Here is a 19031-nt window from a genome sequence, read left to right as displayed (position 1 = left end):
AACATCTTAATTTCTGTCTCTCTACATTCTTTTCCTAGACCAACTCGGCCAACCCTTTAAATATCGTCTATATGATTATCTCTTAAATTAATATCTCCTTGTCCATTAATTCCAAATTCATATCTCTAATTATGTTTTTATAGAGTCATCTTAATCCTAATCCTAAACTGAATTGTCCATTCCATGTCCTCCCCTACTGCTCAAACTTAATCCATACTTTGTCATCTTCTTTTTAGTAATGACACCAGTATCTCCCCTAGTTGCTTAAGCCAGATAATTGAGAGTCATCTTTTATTTTTCTTTCCCCTCTCAACTTTCATATCCCATGTATACCACACTTTCCTTAATCACTGCTCCCACCATTTTGGACCATCTTACCTCTCATCTGGAATATTAAGAAATCCCAATTGATGCTTTCCCATTTCAACTCCAATCCATTTTCCAACATAGCAGACAGAATAATCCTCTACAAATTTCAAAGCATTATTACACTTCAAAGTCTTATAATGGCTTCCATTGAACATAACACTAAATCCCAGCCATGCCAAATGCATAATTCAGCACCTGCTTCCGCCTTGCTCACTTTATTTCTATCTTGTTCTAACTTCACCCTTACTTAATTTACTATAGCTCAGCGAGGGCTTTCCTCCTCAAGACTCTTATTGCTCAGGACGCTTTCTCTTCCTAGAAAGCAACTCTGTTCCTGTTCTTGTCATAATCAGCTCTCTTCCAATCCTGAGGTAACATATGAAAACACACCTCAGACTTGCTGTCCTTGGGCATTCTCTCTGAAGTAATTCTCTCCTGTTATTCACAACCATAGTATCTCATTCATTTCATTTACCTTGGATATCACCTTACTGGTTCTTTATTTTCAAAATCTGTCTCTGTTTACCAGATTTCAAGCTCTTGGAGGGTAGGAGATATTTCTGTTAGGTTCGTCAATATCACCCACTGCCAGCAAAATGTCTGGCATACAGGAGACATTTAATAAAAATGTTATGTAGTAACGAGTATGATAATAATGATAATCATAATATCAGTATATCAGTTCTTATTAAGATATGTACACTATTCTAAGTGTTTTCTGTATATTAATTCATTTATAATTGATGCACAGAGAGGGTAAGTAACTGGTCAAGTCATAAAGGTTGCAAGTAGGAGGGCAGGGATTCAAATATTTGTCTTCTGGCCCCACCACACAAGATCTTAATCATTCTGCTAGGCTACTTGCTAAAACGTAATGTTGAACGAAGAGAATATATTCGATAAAAATATAAAAACAAACACAAGGATTCACAAAAGGCCAAGGAATTTGAAGACAACATATATTTAATATAAAATTTTTGAAGAAGGTGTATGTGGGCCATGAAGCATCTCTGTACATCACCCTATAACACTGGTTATCCACAGCAGCTACAGATGTATAATACGAAGTCTCACCTGATCCTATGGAATATCCTGTATTTTTAAAATACCTTGTATAAGACCATTCGGATTGATTTTACATAGTTTAAAAGATAATGTCAGTTGTCTGACCAAACTAAGCTAGATTTTGAGCAAATAGGGGTACTAATAATACGGGATAGTTTTCAGACTCCTATGCTTTGAGACAGTGGGCCTGTTCCTTGAAAGGCAAAATGGAAATATAAGACATGGTTTGCACTGTTTGAAAACTGATGTCTCATCCTAAGATTGTTTGTGATGCTCTTTAAAATCACCATTCAATCCCAAAACAGCCTGTGGATACACTTATTTATTGGTTTATACAGCTACTAAGTTATTTCCAACCATAGTGACCTATGCTTGAAGCATGATAACTACAAAATAAATTGAGAAAAAAAAAAAAAAAAGAAGAAGAAGAAGAAAGAAGGAAGGTTTTGGCCTCTGGGTAATTCAGAGAAACCATACCTGGCAACAGCAAGTTGTGAAAATAACATTTATCAGCATCAAAACAGGACTTCAGGGGCAATCTGAGATAGAAACCATTATTTGCGCTCTCAGATGTTCAAAAGTTGAAGCACTGTAGATTGCTTGAAAAGATAAAATCCTGGCTCTGCCTGTTTTCATTTCTTCTTACTTGCTTTTCAAGATCTTATCTCATTTCCTTTCCCATTTTTAAGTGTGATTTCTATCTTCTTTCCTGAATAGATACAGGTCCCTAGATTTAGCACTATCTTGGCTTCTTGGAAGGTCTTTACATTTAATCCTCTGGAGTAAACAAAGTTCTCAAATCTCTCTAAGTAAGGCTAAAGATAAAGCCAGGTTACTTCCTGGGTTGTTACACATCCAGAGCATTGGGTAGAGTTTGGGAGTTGGGTAAGGAGGGTATTTAAAAATGATAGGTAAGTTTATTTTCTATGTAATTTTCTAAAACTGATAATATCATATATAACAACATCTCAATCTTATTGTAACAATGAAAACATGATTGATTAATTAATAGTGAAATGATGACATTCTTTAGGGTCACAATTGAACAGAAGTTTGACCACATAATTCATGATCATTTAGATTCTATCGCTGTTTCTCTGATTAAGAGATGTACTACACACACACACACACACACACACACACACACACACACACCCCACGAGATGGGTTGGTTCTGCCTCTAATAGTTCATATTCGTAAAATTTTTAAATGTAAAGCCTCTTTCTTATTCATAGACTTAATAGCTATTTATCTATTGCCTGTTTGTCTTTTGACTATGTTCTACATCCAGGCAATAAAATCACAAGTAAAGACAGACATGCCCTGAGGACAAGAGCTGTACTGCTATGATGCTCTAACGGGAGGACCTGACCCAGGTAAAATTGTCAAGGAACTCTTCTTTGAGGAAAGGACATTTTACTGATGTCTCAAAGCTAAGCAGGACCAATTGGATGAGGCAAAATACCAGCATATGTCAGGAGAGAACCTGTCAAGGTCAAAGGATTGAAGAGGTGTGTATGATTGGGATCCGAGTACAGATAATGGTGGGTGAGAAGGAAGAGGGGTGATCTCCAACGTATCTTAAAACAGAGAGAAAAGATATCAGGAGTTTTATCTTTATCCTAAGAGTGCAGAGAGACTCTTGACATGTTTTAAATCAGGAGGCCAGTAATGAGGTAGGTGCCCTGGATAGGGCTCCACAGGGCAGAGCAAAGACCACAGGGGCCCCAGTGGATGTGGGATGTGGGCAGCCGTGTGAGGAGGCCACTGCAGTATCCAGAGAGCAAATGATATTTGGACTACGAGATGCTGAAGGCAGGCAAAAGTGGAATGATTTGAGGGATATTTAGGAGGCAAAATAAACCAGACTTGGGAGCAGACTGGAAATCAGGATAGTGGGAGAGGAAGGTGAGGGGAATGACTCCTGTGTTATTTTATTCCTCAAACCATTTAACATGAGTTCTACTTCAATAATAAATAAAAGTGGTTAAGGGAATAGTATGATGACACAGAGCTATACTATCAGATTTTTATACTAAATATAAATGTTTATATTTGCATATTGAAATACAGTACTTCCTTAGGCTTAAATTTGGTTTTGCTAAATAAAGAATTTTGAATTAATGCAAATCATTCACAAAACTAAATTAACAGCACAAAATACAGTGAGCTCATTTACAGTAACTTTATAAGGAACAAAAAGCATCGAATTTCTATTACATGTAGAAAAATAAGATAATATTAGTTTCTTAAACATGAATTTTCTTTAATTAATCATTGACTAGGAGGAAGAAACATTGAAATCAAATGTCAATACCCAAGTTAACTAACAAAAGAATTCTCTTTAGTGTAACTTTCAGAAATAAAGCTACCTAAGAAAGGGCAAGTAATAGCAAAAGCATCACATTCTTTTATGTAGAATAAATTACAACTGAAATGATTAATGGAAAAGTTAAAAGAAACCATTCTATTTCAAGAATTGAGTTAACCATTGCTACACTTTTCTTAAGTTTTAGTTTGTAAAATATGTACAAGACTGAAATACAGCTTTAGTCCTACAGTCTAGCAAACATCAATTGGAATCAATGTAGTACATGAAGAACAAATTCAGTTAAGAAGCACACAAACCAGGCTCTTGTTCTACAACCTCTGTATGGGACAAACCTTTACATTTCTTATCTGCCCATCATATATGTTATTTATTTCAAAAAGCAAATTCATAATTCATTTTCCACTGATTATACAAACTGCTTTCTTCCTTAATATGTGATATGCAGCATAGATTGTATCTAATACAGTTGAACCTTGAAAAATCCTTGAACTGTGAGTGTTCACTTACACACAGATCTTGTAAACAGATAATGTAAACTTACAGTATAGATAAATTTACAGTATAGTACTATACATGTATTTTCTCTTCCTTATGATTTTCTTAATAACATTTTCTTTTCTCTAGCTTACTTTATTGTAAGAATACAGTATATAGTACATATAACAAAAATATTTGTTAATTGACTGTTTATGTTATCAGTAAGGCTTCTAGTCAACAGTGAGCAATTAGTAGTTGTTTTGGGGAGTCAAAAGTTATACACGTATTTTCAACTGTGTGTGTGTGTGTGTGTGTGAAGGGGGGGAGTCAGTGCCTTAGTCTAGACATTGTTCAAGAGTCAACTGCACTTATTTTTATTCTTTAATTTTTACATACCTCATGTTCAACTTGCTTTATGTATTCAAGATAATTTCGTGTTTTCCCCATTATTTAGAAGAGTGTTCAGATCTACGAACACTTAACTAAAGCATAATAGGTAAATGAATGAATAAACAAATGAATGATCTTTATCTTGTGAGGTATTTAAGAATTCACACTAAATTGTATTTGTTTGTTTGTTTGTCTTATTTTGACAAGCTAAAGAAAAGTTTTAGATATCCCTGAAATGTTTAGTTGTAAGTTTTCGTGTCATTACTATGAGATTTATTTTGCTCATGTTGAACTAAATATTACTAAACCTCTATGAAAAGGTAAATATATTAATTGAAATAAACGATTTTAGGAAATATATAAAAGACAATAACATTAAGAATTTTCTACAGAATTTTCATCTAAAAAAAATTTCTCATGTAATATTTCAATTAATAATGCTAAAGTAAAGATAAATAAATATTGAATGAGAAAATAGGGTTTCTATGATCAAATTCTAGCTCTACAGCTAAGCAGCAGTATTTGTCAGCACAGTCATTTCATTTTGAAGAGCTTGAGATTTAATGAAGGTAAAAGAGGAGTGAATAGATTTTTTAGACCTGTTTCACAGTAAATTTCAAAACTTTCCTATCTTTCTCCTTCCTTAACAATAAAATTATGTAAACAATGGCTATAATTTGTTGAGTGTATATGCACATATACACAAAATTAAAAGTAGACACATCACTTTTTGTCCATGGAAGCTAGAACTAAAAGATTCCCTATTTTTTTCAACTATTTTGAGTAAACTGAAAGAAACTCCCAAGATGAGGACTTTGGCCAAGTGGGAAATCTGCAGCTCCCATCTGTCATTTATAGCTTTAGTGCTTGCTATTGTCAGAATATTCCCTGGTAATTGAACTTCTACTTTTAAAAATAAACTTCGCTTTCTTTCTTACTTGGGCCCAGCAGAATGGCTCCTGCAAAGAAGCGTGGTGAGAAGAAGAAGGGCCATTCTGCCTTCAATGAAGTAGTGACCAGAAAATACACCATCAACATTCACAAGCACATCCATTGAGGGGGTTTCAAGATGCGTGCCCCTTGGGCCCTCAAAAAGATCTGGAAATTTGCCATGAAAAAGATAGGAAATTCAGATGTGTGAACTGACACCAGACTCAACGAAGCTATCTGGGCCAAAAGAATAAAGAATGTCCCATACCACATCTGGGTGCAGTTATCCAGAAAATATAATGAGGATGAAGATTCACCAAACAAGCTCTATATGTTGGTCACCTATGTACCTGTCGCCACCTTCAAAAATCTACAAACAGTTAATGTGAATGAAAACTAACTACTGATTATCAGATAAAGTTATAAAACTTCCAAAAATAAATAAAAATAAGTAATAAATAATAAACCATGCTTTGAGTGCTACAAGCTATTTGGGATGAAAATTCCAGATGTGCTGAGAAAAATATATACTTAATAACACGTGAATCATATGTCTTAATTCATAGATGATGCATTAACATGGACATTACATGTGTAAAAGAGAATATAATAAAATAACCATGGACTCATAATATAAGCCTTCATTTTGTGAATAATAAAGGACCTGGAAAAATTACGTGGCATTTTAACCATTTCCAACTGACTTCTATTTGAATTTTTCTTCTACTTAAGTTTACTTTATACATTAATAGAATTTATTCTTTTGTGTGTGTATGTGATGTTCTTAACCCACATGTAGATACCTAAGTCCTTAAGAGACTCACAACACGGAGCAGACTCCAGGCATTCATTTGTTCACTCATTCATTCAAGTGCCTACCGTTCCTGAGCACTGTGCTAAGGACATACGAAAATGCAAATGGTGCAGTTCTGAAGATGGAAGAGAGTAGATAGGACCAAAACAACACTTGATTTTTTTTTTTTGCAATTAATGTTTTACATTTGCTTAACATGCAATGATACCTATCTACCTGCCTATTGATCTATCTATGTCTGTCAGTGTACTTCAAATCCTCAAGTACAGAAAACAAAATTTACAGCAAAATTGTTAACAAACCCCAAAAAACAAAGAAACAAAAACTCCTTTAATTAACTTGTCTAAAGGCAAAATGGACAATAAAGGTACTAAAATTTCAAGATTCTAGGGTTCAAGGGTCCTCGGTCCCACCTAAAATCAACTCATTAACAATCTTAGAAAGAATTCACAATATCCATTCAAGACAAGCATCAAATATGCCATTTTGATATTTATACTCTATCCTAAGTAACACTAAATTATGAAAAATGAGTAAAATGAAAGTAAGCAAAAAGTGAACTTCTTAATAAAATCTTCTGTCATCTGCTTTGGTTAGATAATTGTAGGCATTAGTTTTAACTTAAAGAGCACTCAGAAAAATAAATACCTTGGAGTAGTTAACACCCTTGAAGCTGTATAAATAACCTTGGGGCTAATGAGGCTTACTGAAAAGAGCAAATTAAATACTGAACCCAAATATGCTTTAATTTGGGGAAACGTGATTTTATCAGAATGGCATAAAGTTCTTAACCACATATGCTCAAAACTTCCCTTTTTAGGTTAAGGGGGTAATTATGTTGATGGTATAATATGATTTTGAGGAAAAGGCCCTCCAGAAGGATAGTTTATCTCCCTTCTTTAAAACTCTGTAATAATCTTTTGTCAGCATTATTCTGTGATTATCATTCTGTGCTTTATTAACTTTATCTGTTTGTCTCCTGTCCCTCTCATATCTTCAGAACTCAATAAAACTCAGTACACATTAAAGGCAAAGCTCATGCTTCCTCCTTTCAGTTTTACCTTTGGTGATCCTCACAAGACTCCATTAAAAATCTCGTAAGAAAAAAATGACCGGAATTCAGGTGCTGAAATATCAAGAGGGGTCCCCAGTTGCAAAGATGAAAACCTATCACAGACAGAGTAAAGGAAAAGGGGGAAGTACTGGGCAGTTTAGTGTGGATGGAACAATGCCAGAGGAGGGCCATGCAGCAGGGAGCACTTTGAGCTACGAGGCTGGAAATGTAGGCAAGAGCCTAATCACAGCCTTCCTATCTATGGGCAGTGCAGAACCATGGACAGATTTTAAAGTGAGAGACTGACATTTGCTCACTGATTTAACCTGAAAAAGGGTAGAAAACAGTAAGAGAGAATAGACTGCTGTACATTTTCTGGTTTGGGTGATTAGGAAATGAATCTATTTGATCTATTAAATGAGATGAAAAGATATTTGGTTAAAAAACATAAAGTCAATGTTTGGGCATTTACTTACTGACTACAGTGGGGAAGAATCAGGAGGTGCAGACAGAGAGAGCCAAACGTTATAAGTTCAACATGTTAAGGATTGAGATGTCTTTCCTGAGCCAGGTATATCACTGTAAAGAAGCTATTTTAACTCTAATTTCCTCATTTACAAAATGAAGATATTAAGAGTTATTATGAGGATTAAATGGTATAATGCATGAAAAAGTGCTTAGGATAATGCCTGACATCCATAAAAGTCAAAAACATTAATGCTTATTGCTCATGTCATTGGCTGCATTGTGTGGAGCTGCCCATGGTCGATGAGACAAACGTGCCTGGTCTCCAAGGGACCCTTCTCAGTGCTTTGGTTTCATACCTTTTCTCCTGAGCTCATTTCCCTTGGCCTTCTTGAAAGGGGACACAGACTCCTACTTTTCCTGGTTCTCATCCTTTTTGCCATTATCTCTTCCTATGGCCATCCTTCAAACGCTAGAGTATTCGGGGTTATGCCTTTGGAGGTTGGGCTTCAACAGATTTTTGAAACCTTAAAATGGTATAACATTGTTAGGATTGTGTTGTATCCCTCAAAAAGATATGACGAAATCCTAACCCTGACCTTACTAAGAACAGGGTTATTACAGATGTAATTAGTTAAAATGAGCTCATACCAGTGTAAGGTGTATCCTTAGTCCAACATGACTGACGTCCCTCAGAAGAAAGGGACAGAGGGCAGGTCCAGAGATCCATGCGACTACTGAGGTAGAAATTGGAATAATGCAACTGCAGGTCAAAAAATACCCAGGACTGAAAGTCAACCTCATGACGCAAGGATGAGGCAAGGAATAATCCTTTCCTACAGGTTTCAGAGGGAACATGGCCCTGCCACACCTTCATTTCACACTTCTAGCCTCCAGAACCATAAGATAATAAATTGCTGTTGTTTAAGCCATCCAGTTTGCGGTGCGTTGTGATAGAAGCCCTAGGATCCTAATACAGAAATATTTACAAGATTCTGCCTTTATCTAAAAAAGAAAGTTCTTAGTTTTCAAGATTCTCAAAAGGATTTGAAGCACAAGAAACTTTCAGAGCAAGTGTTCCCTGTACTCTCCTCAGGTGATCCCATTTTCTCATGTGACTTTAACTTGAATCTGGATGGCACTGTCTCCCAAATCTCTACCACCAATCCAGACATCTCCACAGCTCTAGAATTTATATCTAGTTGCAGTCTCCACCTACACATCTAATAATAAACGAATTCTAATAAATACCCTCTCTATTTCAATAAAGGATGCCACGATTGACTTTGCTGCTCAATCCCAACATTGTGCATGTCCCCATGATCCATAATCAAGTCCATCAACATGACTTGTTAGCTTGACCTTTAAAATAAATCACAAATCTGTCTATTTCTCTTCCCTCTTTTTTCCTACCATCCTGGACCTGCCACTCTCATACTTCTCATAAGTAATGCATTTGCCACCCTAGCTGGTCTGCTTCCCCTTTTGTCCTCCTCTCATTCATTGTTGTGGTGAGGTGCTAGGACACAGGTCAGCATAAAGGAAGTTAAGCACCCAACGTTCCTGGAATCAGCATCTGTGGGGGAAAGGAGTGAACCACGATTTTGGAGAGAAAAGAGTTGACTGTGAAGCTTATGATGACTGAGTCATCCTATTTTTCCCCTTTCTTCCTACTTTTAGCATTGAAAGTTTTGAGTCCTGGGAGATCCCTTAGTTGTGAGCAAACTATAACTTTATTCCAGTTGTTGGTCACCCTACCTATGATGATGTCAAACCAAGGTCTTAGATTGATCCCATAGGGATCTGCAAAGTTGGTATAGCTCTTCAGAATCAGACCTGCAGTGTTACTCTTGGGGAAAGGAGCTGAGTCTTAATACCTCTGCTTTAGACACAAGATGTTCTAGGGAAGGCAACAGGACCAAGCGCAAGGTGGTTCTTAGCATTAGAAGGTAATTCCTGGGAGGGCTGACAGCTGAGGTCAATCATCCAGTAGCACTCTCAGGTGGGGCCAATAGATACTTTAAGCCTCACAGGAAATCTGGGTGGCTTCACACAGCGTTCACTATAAATATCATTGCTAAATACAAACATAATGTATTCATAGAAATTTAAATAATTTCTTGTTCTGGAAAAAATGAAAGTACATGCCAACAAATCAGGTTAGAGGAACACAGGCAGGAATCAGATCATGATGCTTCTTGTATATGAGGGTAAAGTAAATAAGCTTGACTATGATAACTTTATGAAACCATTTTTTCCTTTCCTTTTGCTGTGATCATTGTAATTACTGCAATACACTGAATAAAATATAATTGAAAAAATTTAGCATCCTTTCATTTTAGTAACTCAGCAAACTAGCAGCACCAGGGAACTTCCCAAACCTGATATAGGCATTTGTGTTACAACAATAGCTAACATCTTAAAAGTGACAGACTGCGTGCTTTCCCCCTTAACATTATGAACAAGGCAAGGATGACTGCACTCATCACTGCTACCCACCATTGTAACAGAAGTCCCAAACAGTGCAAAAAGGCAAGAGAAAACCAAATGAAAGGCATAAATAAAATTATCTCTATTTTAATAAAACATAGTTGTCTATTAGAACAATAAATGAATTCAGTAGGTCACAGGACACTACATGGTCAATTCACACACACACAACACACAACATATACAATTGTATTTCTATACAATAGCAATGTACAACTGGAAAGTGAAAAAAAATTTAAAGTACAATTAAAAACACCAAAAAACTTAGGGATAACTCTAATGAAATAAATACTAGATATGTGTCTTATTTTCAAAATATATACAAAATCTGTATCAGTATTCTGTTAAAAACTGGTGGTAATTTTAAAAGATTTAAATAAATTGAGAGCTATACTGTGTTCGTGAACTATAAGCCTCAATGTTAAGATGTTAGTGCTCCCCAAATAAATACACAGATTCAACACAATACCAATCAGAATAGGAGCAAATTTTTTTTTTAAATAAAGAAGCTCAGTCAAAAATTATATAGAAAGCAAAGGAAATAAAATAGCCAAAATCTTGAAAAAAGAATAAAGTTGGAAGATTCATACTACCTGATTTCAAAATTTATTACAAAAGTATAATAGCCAATATACGGTGGTATTGATAAAAGTATAGACACATAAATAAATGGGAGAGGAGCTTAGTGAGCTGTCCCTTTAGATAAGAGGTGGTATGAATATCAATGCATAAAAAAAAAAAAACATTTATCTGGGGAAAAGACAGAAAGGAAAGGAAGAAATAGAGGAGAAAAATAATTCCAAGTCGAGCAGAATAAATGACCAAACCAACAAATATTTGTATAAAAATGTGTTCTTTGGTGATTTTGAGGGCGATTTTTGTTAGAATGATGGTGAGAGACGACAGCCTGGAGGGTTGGAGGGGTGCAGCTGATTGTGTGGAGAGGGCAAATGCACGTATTCTAAGGGGTCCTTTGGCAGTGAAGAAAAGCAGAGAGAGTTGGATGGGGACTAGGTAGTTCTCAGGGATAGAGTTTTGTTTTAGAATAATGAATGCTTGAGTGTATCAGCTGCTAGAAGCTAGGATATATGTGAGGATACTTGGCAGTCAACTTGATTCAGACCTCAATGTGTATCTGTGATAAAATGTATATGGGGTCCTAAATGAAAACGTGGTCTAAGCTATCTAGTGATGCTCTAACCTTTATGCAAGAGAATGGGGTGGGGTTTTGACAGGAGTCACCACCATGAGATCCATAGTTTTCCAGCTAAAGTTTCAAACTGGGGGAGAAGGCAAGTGTGGGAGACTAGAGCAACCATAGAGGTCCTGATATACAGGAGACTTGAAGCCAGGGAGTGTGCTCATAATGCTCTCTGTTTTCTCAGGATAGCAGGGAAGTCAAAGCCATCTGTGGACATTGAAGGAACAGGGTAGAGCAGAGGTTGGAGGGGTTCCAGTCACCTTCCTCTCTCATTCTTCCCAGTAACTGCTCCAAGCTATCACCTCCCTCCTCATCTCTTCACTTTTAGCAGAAACTTGATCCTCTGTTTTATTAATAACATCACAGCAATTCCTTCTTCCGTTATCTAGATGCCTGTACAAGTCCTCTAAAATTTGCACCACACCCACACTCTTCAAAACATCCTCTACATTGCCTCCAAAGTTATCTATCTGAAATGCAAATCTGCTCTCTTCACTCCCTCATTTAAAAGTTTTCCAGTAACTTTAAAAAGTTGACACTATTTAAAAAATTAGCCTCCAAGAGGCACATGGCCCTAATAAGAGTCTTTAGTCCCCACATGGTGCTCATAAAAATCAGTTAAGTACTGCAACATGTCATCTGAATCTATGTGTAGCTGTACTGAGCAATGTATAACTAAAGTTTTTAAGAGGAGCAGGAAATTTATATTGATACTGCATGGATAACTTATTAGAAAAAAAAACATGCTCAAATGATAACTGTAAATGTACAGTTCTCTGAAAATCATGGGCTATTCCTTCTTTTCTTATTACCTCTGAATACTCTTTATTGTGGGAAAAATACTCTGCAGAAGTCTTAGCCAAAATTAATCTTTTAACAAAGGAGTTCTCTCAAGTGCTATTATTACTCAAGCATGCTACTTGATAGGGAAGGTGATCTCACTCTCAGGCTTATCAAACAATCTTCCAACAGACAATCCTCTTCCCAGCTACAATTTATCCTCCCAAGTTCTTCTAAGCCATACCATAAAATGCATTTTATGCTCAATTATTAGTGTATTTCTCAGGAAACACTACCATATCCAGCCCCTTTTGTCATGCTGATATCAATTCCCTCTCTCCCCAATCGCTCAGCTCATTTTTACTTACTCTTCAAGACTCTTCACAGGGGTCATCTCCCCTTAAATAGTTTCCTTGACACTTCTGTTGCTAAGAACTGAGACTTCTGAGGTAGTCTTGGTATTTTACTAAATCAGCTTTAAAAATGATCCTCTCTCTAACCATCCAAAAGTTGCATTTTAATATTTTAGCATCTTCAAAAAAGATATTTCTCAAGCTCTAATCCGGTGTCTAAAATTTTTACAATGATGTCTTTTTAACATCCATCTTAATTCATGTGCAGTTTTTCTTCTTTTTTAAATATACAGAAAAATAGTTTACAATCCTTCTTAGGATAATCTACTCTCGTGTCACATGACATAGATTAAAGTCAAACTATAAATTCCATTGATTTTGCTCCAGTCCAACTCTTAACCTCAAGATTTGCTTCAACCTTGAATCATAGAAAGAAGTTGGTCACTGACCCAGAGACTACTACTCAGAAAAGTTATATATTTTCTTTTATTATGTTTCTGTTTCTTCATTTTTATTTGCTTAAAAAGACAACCAGGGTACAAACATAATCAAGTGTTACTGTATAACCGTGATTCTGGTCAGAACAGAACAAAATCAGCTAGTGTGTTTCCTTCATCTGGAAGATTTTTTTCTAGGAGTTCAGTACATGATAAAAAATAAATATACTTTTTTATAATTTTTTAAAAATGAACAATTTATGAATATGTACAGTTTCTGTGAGGACTAGTCACTGTATGACAAAAAGAAGAATTATATTGAAAAACATGATGCATGTAACAAAAAAATGTTTATATGGAAACATTAAGATTGCAATTTTTAACCTCCTTTGGGAAAGAAATAAGCATTTCTGATCATTTTAAACATCTTTTGATGAACTATAAGGGGTATAAAATTTGGTGTGGAAAACCAGTGACCCAAGTACTACATGGTCAGTTGCTTTTGTGGACCTTGAGAAAGAAGATATCTACTAAGAAGGGTTGTTGGTTGCTAACCGGGCTCAAACTAAAACAAAACAAAACAAACACACACAAAAATGGAGCCTAGCAGCCATTTAGCCATTTCTACAAAGCGGCTACTCATGCAAACCACACTTCAGAGAGAGAAGCTGGCACTAAGCTGCCTGCCTGCGCTGTGTTCCTGCCATCTGAGTCAGCCCTTATAAAGGAGTTCTTGGGACCCTATTTCCACCACTAGGACTAAGGCTTTCTCAGTCCATTAGGAGCCGTGCAGCTATACCCACTCCCATCAACATCTTCGCTGACCAAGCCAAGCAGCTCCATTCTGACTAATCAAGACAGTACATTTTGGACCAATCAAACCGAGAGGATTTGGACTCCTCATTCGCATGAGGACAGGCCAATCAGGGACCAGTTATATAAGTCAGCTTTCCTATTGCTCAGAGAGTGTACTTTTTCCCTTTCCACCAAAGAATGCAATTCCCAGCTGGAGCTAAAACACCAAAGATGAAGCATCAAAGAGCACACAGAGCAGGGCATAGCAGAGTAGCATGGAACAGAGCTCTCGAGCTGGAGAGGGGACCAGTCCTTGGGCCAGATGGCCCCAGGGTCTCTCACAGCCATACTGTTTCACAGCTATGCTGCTTTATAATTGAGCTGTTTGCACTAAATAAAGTTTCCTTCTTCACAGACTCCAAATTGGGTATTCCTGTTGGTATTGAATTGATGCTAATAATCATCATTTGACATCTTTCAGTCATGAGTCTAGTAATCTTTATCCAGACTTATTCTTTATTTTTGTATCAGTCAAATATTATGAAATCATTTTCTTATTGATAAACTATCCCTACCTAGAATGGTTCTTTGAATTAGCCTACTAGAGTGTTTTCTCTTGCATGCAAACTGTAATAAAACTTAGACATTTGCTCATAACCAAATTGTCTGATATTTCCTCATTCTGGACCAAATAAATTATGAGATAAATTATAAGGTATTTATAAAACACACTATTTTTTAGAATTTCAAAAAAAAAGTGTAAATGAAGAAGAATATAAACAACTCTGTGAGGGAGACAATTTAAGGGAATTTTAAATCTTTGAAAACGATGTTAACAATAAACAGTGCAAAAATTTCCATGAAAATATATTGTAAATAAATACCAATTTAATAACATTTTTACCATTGAAGCATGCACTTTTATCATTACATTATCTGTAATATTGAATTTATGCAGAGATTACTTTTATATAGCTGTTAACTTTTCAAAATGTTTGCAAGCCATTATCCCATTTCATTTCATTTAGTTGGTGTTAAAACATAATTCCACTTTTCTCGCTCTTGCACATTAAGAACAGAAAGAGGAAAGAAAAGATAATATAGCCAAAATTAATTTTAAACACATTTTCTGTCATAAGAACTGACAAATCATAAACAGTAACACGTGAAAGGAATGTAACCAAGATGTTTTATCGAACAAGTGATCTTTCAAGTATGTCTTTCCTGCCTTAAGTCTTAAGTCTTGTTTCCTTGTTTCTCTTTGCACTCCAATTACTCCTAAAATGACAATCTTTCTTATCATTTTCTTCAGAGAACCACCTAGGGTAGTAAAAAATCCATAATCCAGCTGCATAACTGGAACACTGTGGGCAGGAAGCAGCTCAGTCACTGAGTAACCCTCAACATTATTCAACCTAAGGATATGAGTCACCAGGGCTCCAAGAAGAAATACAAAACAAGCAAAGGTAAAATTGGGCATAATGGACTAACATCGCTCAATTGTCTGACAATATTACCCATTTGGCAACATCACTCTTTTAAGTAATTAAACTCTATAGCTCGACTTTGTGAATAGAGGAAGAAACATGCTAGGTGAGTTAACTAGTGTTACAACTTATGTTTAAGACATTAACCCTTTGTATCCGGAAGGTAGGCCCCTTAAGAAATCAGTGACATATTTCCCAGCTATGTACTGTATAATATCTGCTCTGAATATGATTGTTTAGAACAAAAGTCATTCTAATACTTATTAGCATTTAATATGAAAGATAGTCAATCTAATTAGTCATCAATAGTAGGAATAATGAAAGTTAATATTTGTTGAGCATCTTTTAGGTGCCAAAAACAGTTCGAGCCCTTCGCATAGAGTATCTCATTATAATCTATTAATAGATGTAACAACTCTTAGAAACAGAAATGTAAGTCTCTTGTCTTCAAAAATTAATTGATTACAATTAATTTTCTTTTCCTTTTTCCTATTTTTTTTTGGAGGGGGGATGTTTCTCCCTCATATCATGTCTTCAATGCTTCTGCTCTTGCTACTGCAATTCATATTCTTCTCCCTGTACTTCCATGACTATCTCCCTGCCTTTCTCTGCTGTGGAAGGCACTGGCATTCATCTGAACCACAGGAGTCTGCACTGCAGTTTTCTGTCAGTGAACACACACAGCATCCTTAACCACCATACATTTCACGGCACTGCTGGGTCTGGTGGGTTACATGGTCCAAGTAACAGATTTGCTATTATTCCTCTAGTTGTTTTAGGTGTAATACAGATGAAATAAAAGGTAATGTGAATGAGAATCACAAGCTCTACATGCCTTAAGGCTAATCTATGCCGTATTAGTTCCAACTTATCTTGTCCTGGGCCAGAGACTTCTAACTATTTCTTTGTGAATAGTTTTTACTTCAGGGGTTCAGAGAATTCATTTGAGGGTTCTACCCACTGCTTAGTATATCTATCCCACATTTGTACTCAAAAACCAAGACCAAGGAAATTGGCACAGACTCTGTCTGTGAACCCCCAGAAGAACGATGAGACAATAAAAGTAAATATGATGCTTCTGAACACCTAGGATGATCACTCTCCTACCAACGTACCAGTGGAGTCATCTCTTTCATATAATTTCAAAATCTCATCCTGAGGGTTTGCTTTCTAGGGATACTTCTGGTACAAGTATCTTAGATTGAGTTCTTGGAAATAAAAGACCCTAAGAAAAGGCTTGTGTGTAGGTAATATATATTTTTGGAAGTGAGCCCCGAAGAACTGAAATTAGCGAAGAATTAGGAAAAGGGAAACAGGGTAGTAAGGAAAATCAAGCCAATGATGTATTTTCAAGCTGATTCCACTGTGGGCATTTGGGACCGGTTACTGCTGGGAACCTTTGCAGAGACATGTTGAAACATCTCCTCCTTGTGGGCCCAATGCATTCACTGGCTCCAGTACCTCCCTATGTAGAAGCATTAACAACCTGTCCTCTCAGGAAAAAAAAGCAAGAGAAAGTGGATGCAGCTGAGCCAGCTGCTATTACATTATAGCCAGCTGGCCACCACGACTGCTGAAGAATCTGAGGGAGGGCACAAGCGGTATCCAGTATATTTTCCATCTTATTTATAAACAATTTACCTTCTCTAATAAGTTAAAATGGAGAGAAACTATTCTTGAACCCTTTCTAGCTTCTCTGAAGACTGCTGTGTTAAAATGCCTTCATAGCTTCCTTGATATATTACATGTAATCAAATAATAATTAGCTATCATCTGCCAAAATCTCCTAAATGAGCAAGCATCTGACCAATTTGACTGAAGCAGGTAAGCTATTACAAAATGTACAGATTACTCACCACTCCTTTCTTCTTCTGCCTGAACTTCAGCTCACTCTCGGTGGAATCCCATCGATACACCTTCCTAAAAGTGAAGCCCCACCCCCTCGTGCCATTGCCCTTCCCACAGGTGGAAGTGATTTATCTTCGGCACCTGCTAATTGGCTTTTCTACACTCCCCAAGACACCAGGCAGTCCTCCCCGGAAACACTGTCAATACCACCTGAGCTGACTCTTTTTGGCATTTCCTTTATATTTCAATATTGGAGACATAGCATGGAGATTCTGACAAGTAGAGGTAGAACTAATTGCAAATGAAAATCAATGAGGGACTCAATTATCACTCGAAAAGGGGAATCAGAATTGAATCTCAGGTGAGTGTGCACATATCTAAATGCAGTGGACACTTGGCTTGGAGTTGAGAAAAGAGATGAGAGCCAGAGTCTTAGGATTCAGGGTAGTCAATGGAAAAGAATTTGGATGATTCAATACAAGTTCCGCAAGAGAGGGGCCCATTTTATCTTTAGTGTTTAGCATAACTCTGGTACATGGTAATCACCAAAAGCACAGTCTTGCTTTCTTTCATAATATGAAACTCAAGTTTCTAGGAAATTCTTAGTTTTCTAACTTTATAAACTACTTTAAAATCTCTTGTTATAAAAAATAGACTTTCTTTCTAAATTTGGATTCCAATCACCACACAAGTTCTCTCTCGCATAGTATTTGACAAAAGTAATAGCATTCAGCAAATCTGAAATATTGGCATAAGTCAGAGTTTAATCCACGTGCGAATGTGATATTCTGTAGGATGCAACCCTGGGTAACATCTGAAAAACTGTTATCGGTTATTTGGTCTTTCTGATCCTGTGATTATTTCTCCTTATTACACAGTTCCACATCCCTGGACTTTTCCTTTCTAAGAAAAGCTGGCATTATTATATCATTCCGGAGTAGGTTATTACCAAGACTACTGACCTATATCTGTGTCTAAGATGTTGCTTTCTTTATGACAGATGAAAAAAAAAATACATTTTTATAATGATCACTACCATCACCCTGTGGAAAAATAAATTAAGTATAGTTTATAAAATGAAAAGAATATGCTAATGTGACATTAAGACTGTGAATTTGAGGCTCTTTTCAGTTCAATGATGCTGAACAATTTTAAGGAAAAAAAATGGAAAGTACAGTAATAGTTCTCTTGCTCTCTCCTTTTCTAAGCTTCATTATTTGTTCCAAAGACATATCAGCCTAACTAACTTTTCCATATCCTAGATTCGTTCAGTAAAATGGTGGGGGCTTTATGTTTCTGCAGCATTCTTTATAGGTTGTACAAAATGAGATTATTCCATAGTATCTTCCACAGGGCTCATTACTATGCATCTTTCTGAACAAGAAGGCAAGGTGAGCTTTTGGAGGAAAAACCCTCAAACAGTACGAAGAAGGTCCCTTTTCAACCTGCCTCTGTGGTGACCCACTCTATAGAGGGTCAGTACCACCGGAAGGGGGTCAGTTATGGGATTAAGGACAGCCTTACAGGATATAAGATTAAAATGCCTAGACACATATTTATTTACTTGCGTATGTATGTACAGCGTTTACATATACATAAATATATATCAGAAAAGAAGAAATGAGGGTTGGCAGGGTTTAAAATAAGGTCTGAGATTACATTGGAATTTGAAAGGAAAGCTGAGACCCAAACGATGATTCGACTTTGCCAAAACCACAAGCAGGAGCTGCCAGGAAAGGTGTTC

General features: G+C 36.3%; 1 protein-coding gene and 1 pseudogene across 6 annotated transcripts in view; one reads left to right on the top strand and one right to left on the bottom strand.

Annotated features, from left to right (window-relative positions):
• The window catches only part of CTNNA2 (catenin alpha 2), a 967153-nt gene that overhangs the window by 707582 nt on the left and 240540 nt on the right, over positions 1-19031 (bottom strand). The gene's annotated exons all lie outside the window — the stretch shown is intronic.
• On the top strand, positions 5117-6715 carry LOC107499346 (annotated as a pseudogene).

Source organism: Rousettus aegyptiacus, unplaced genomic scaffold (genome assembly GCF_014176215.1).
Source record: "Rousettus aegyptiacus isolate mRouAeg1 unplaced genomic scaffold, mRouAeg1.p scaffold_m13_p_7, whole genome shotgun sequence".
Lineage (NCBI taxonomy): Eukaryota > Metazoa > Chordata > Mammalia > Chiroptera > Pteropodidae > Rousettus > Rousettus aegyptiacus.
Note: the sequence above shows the minus strand (reverse complement) of the source record. Positions and strands in the feature narration are given on the sequence as shown.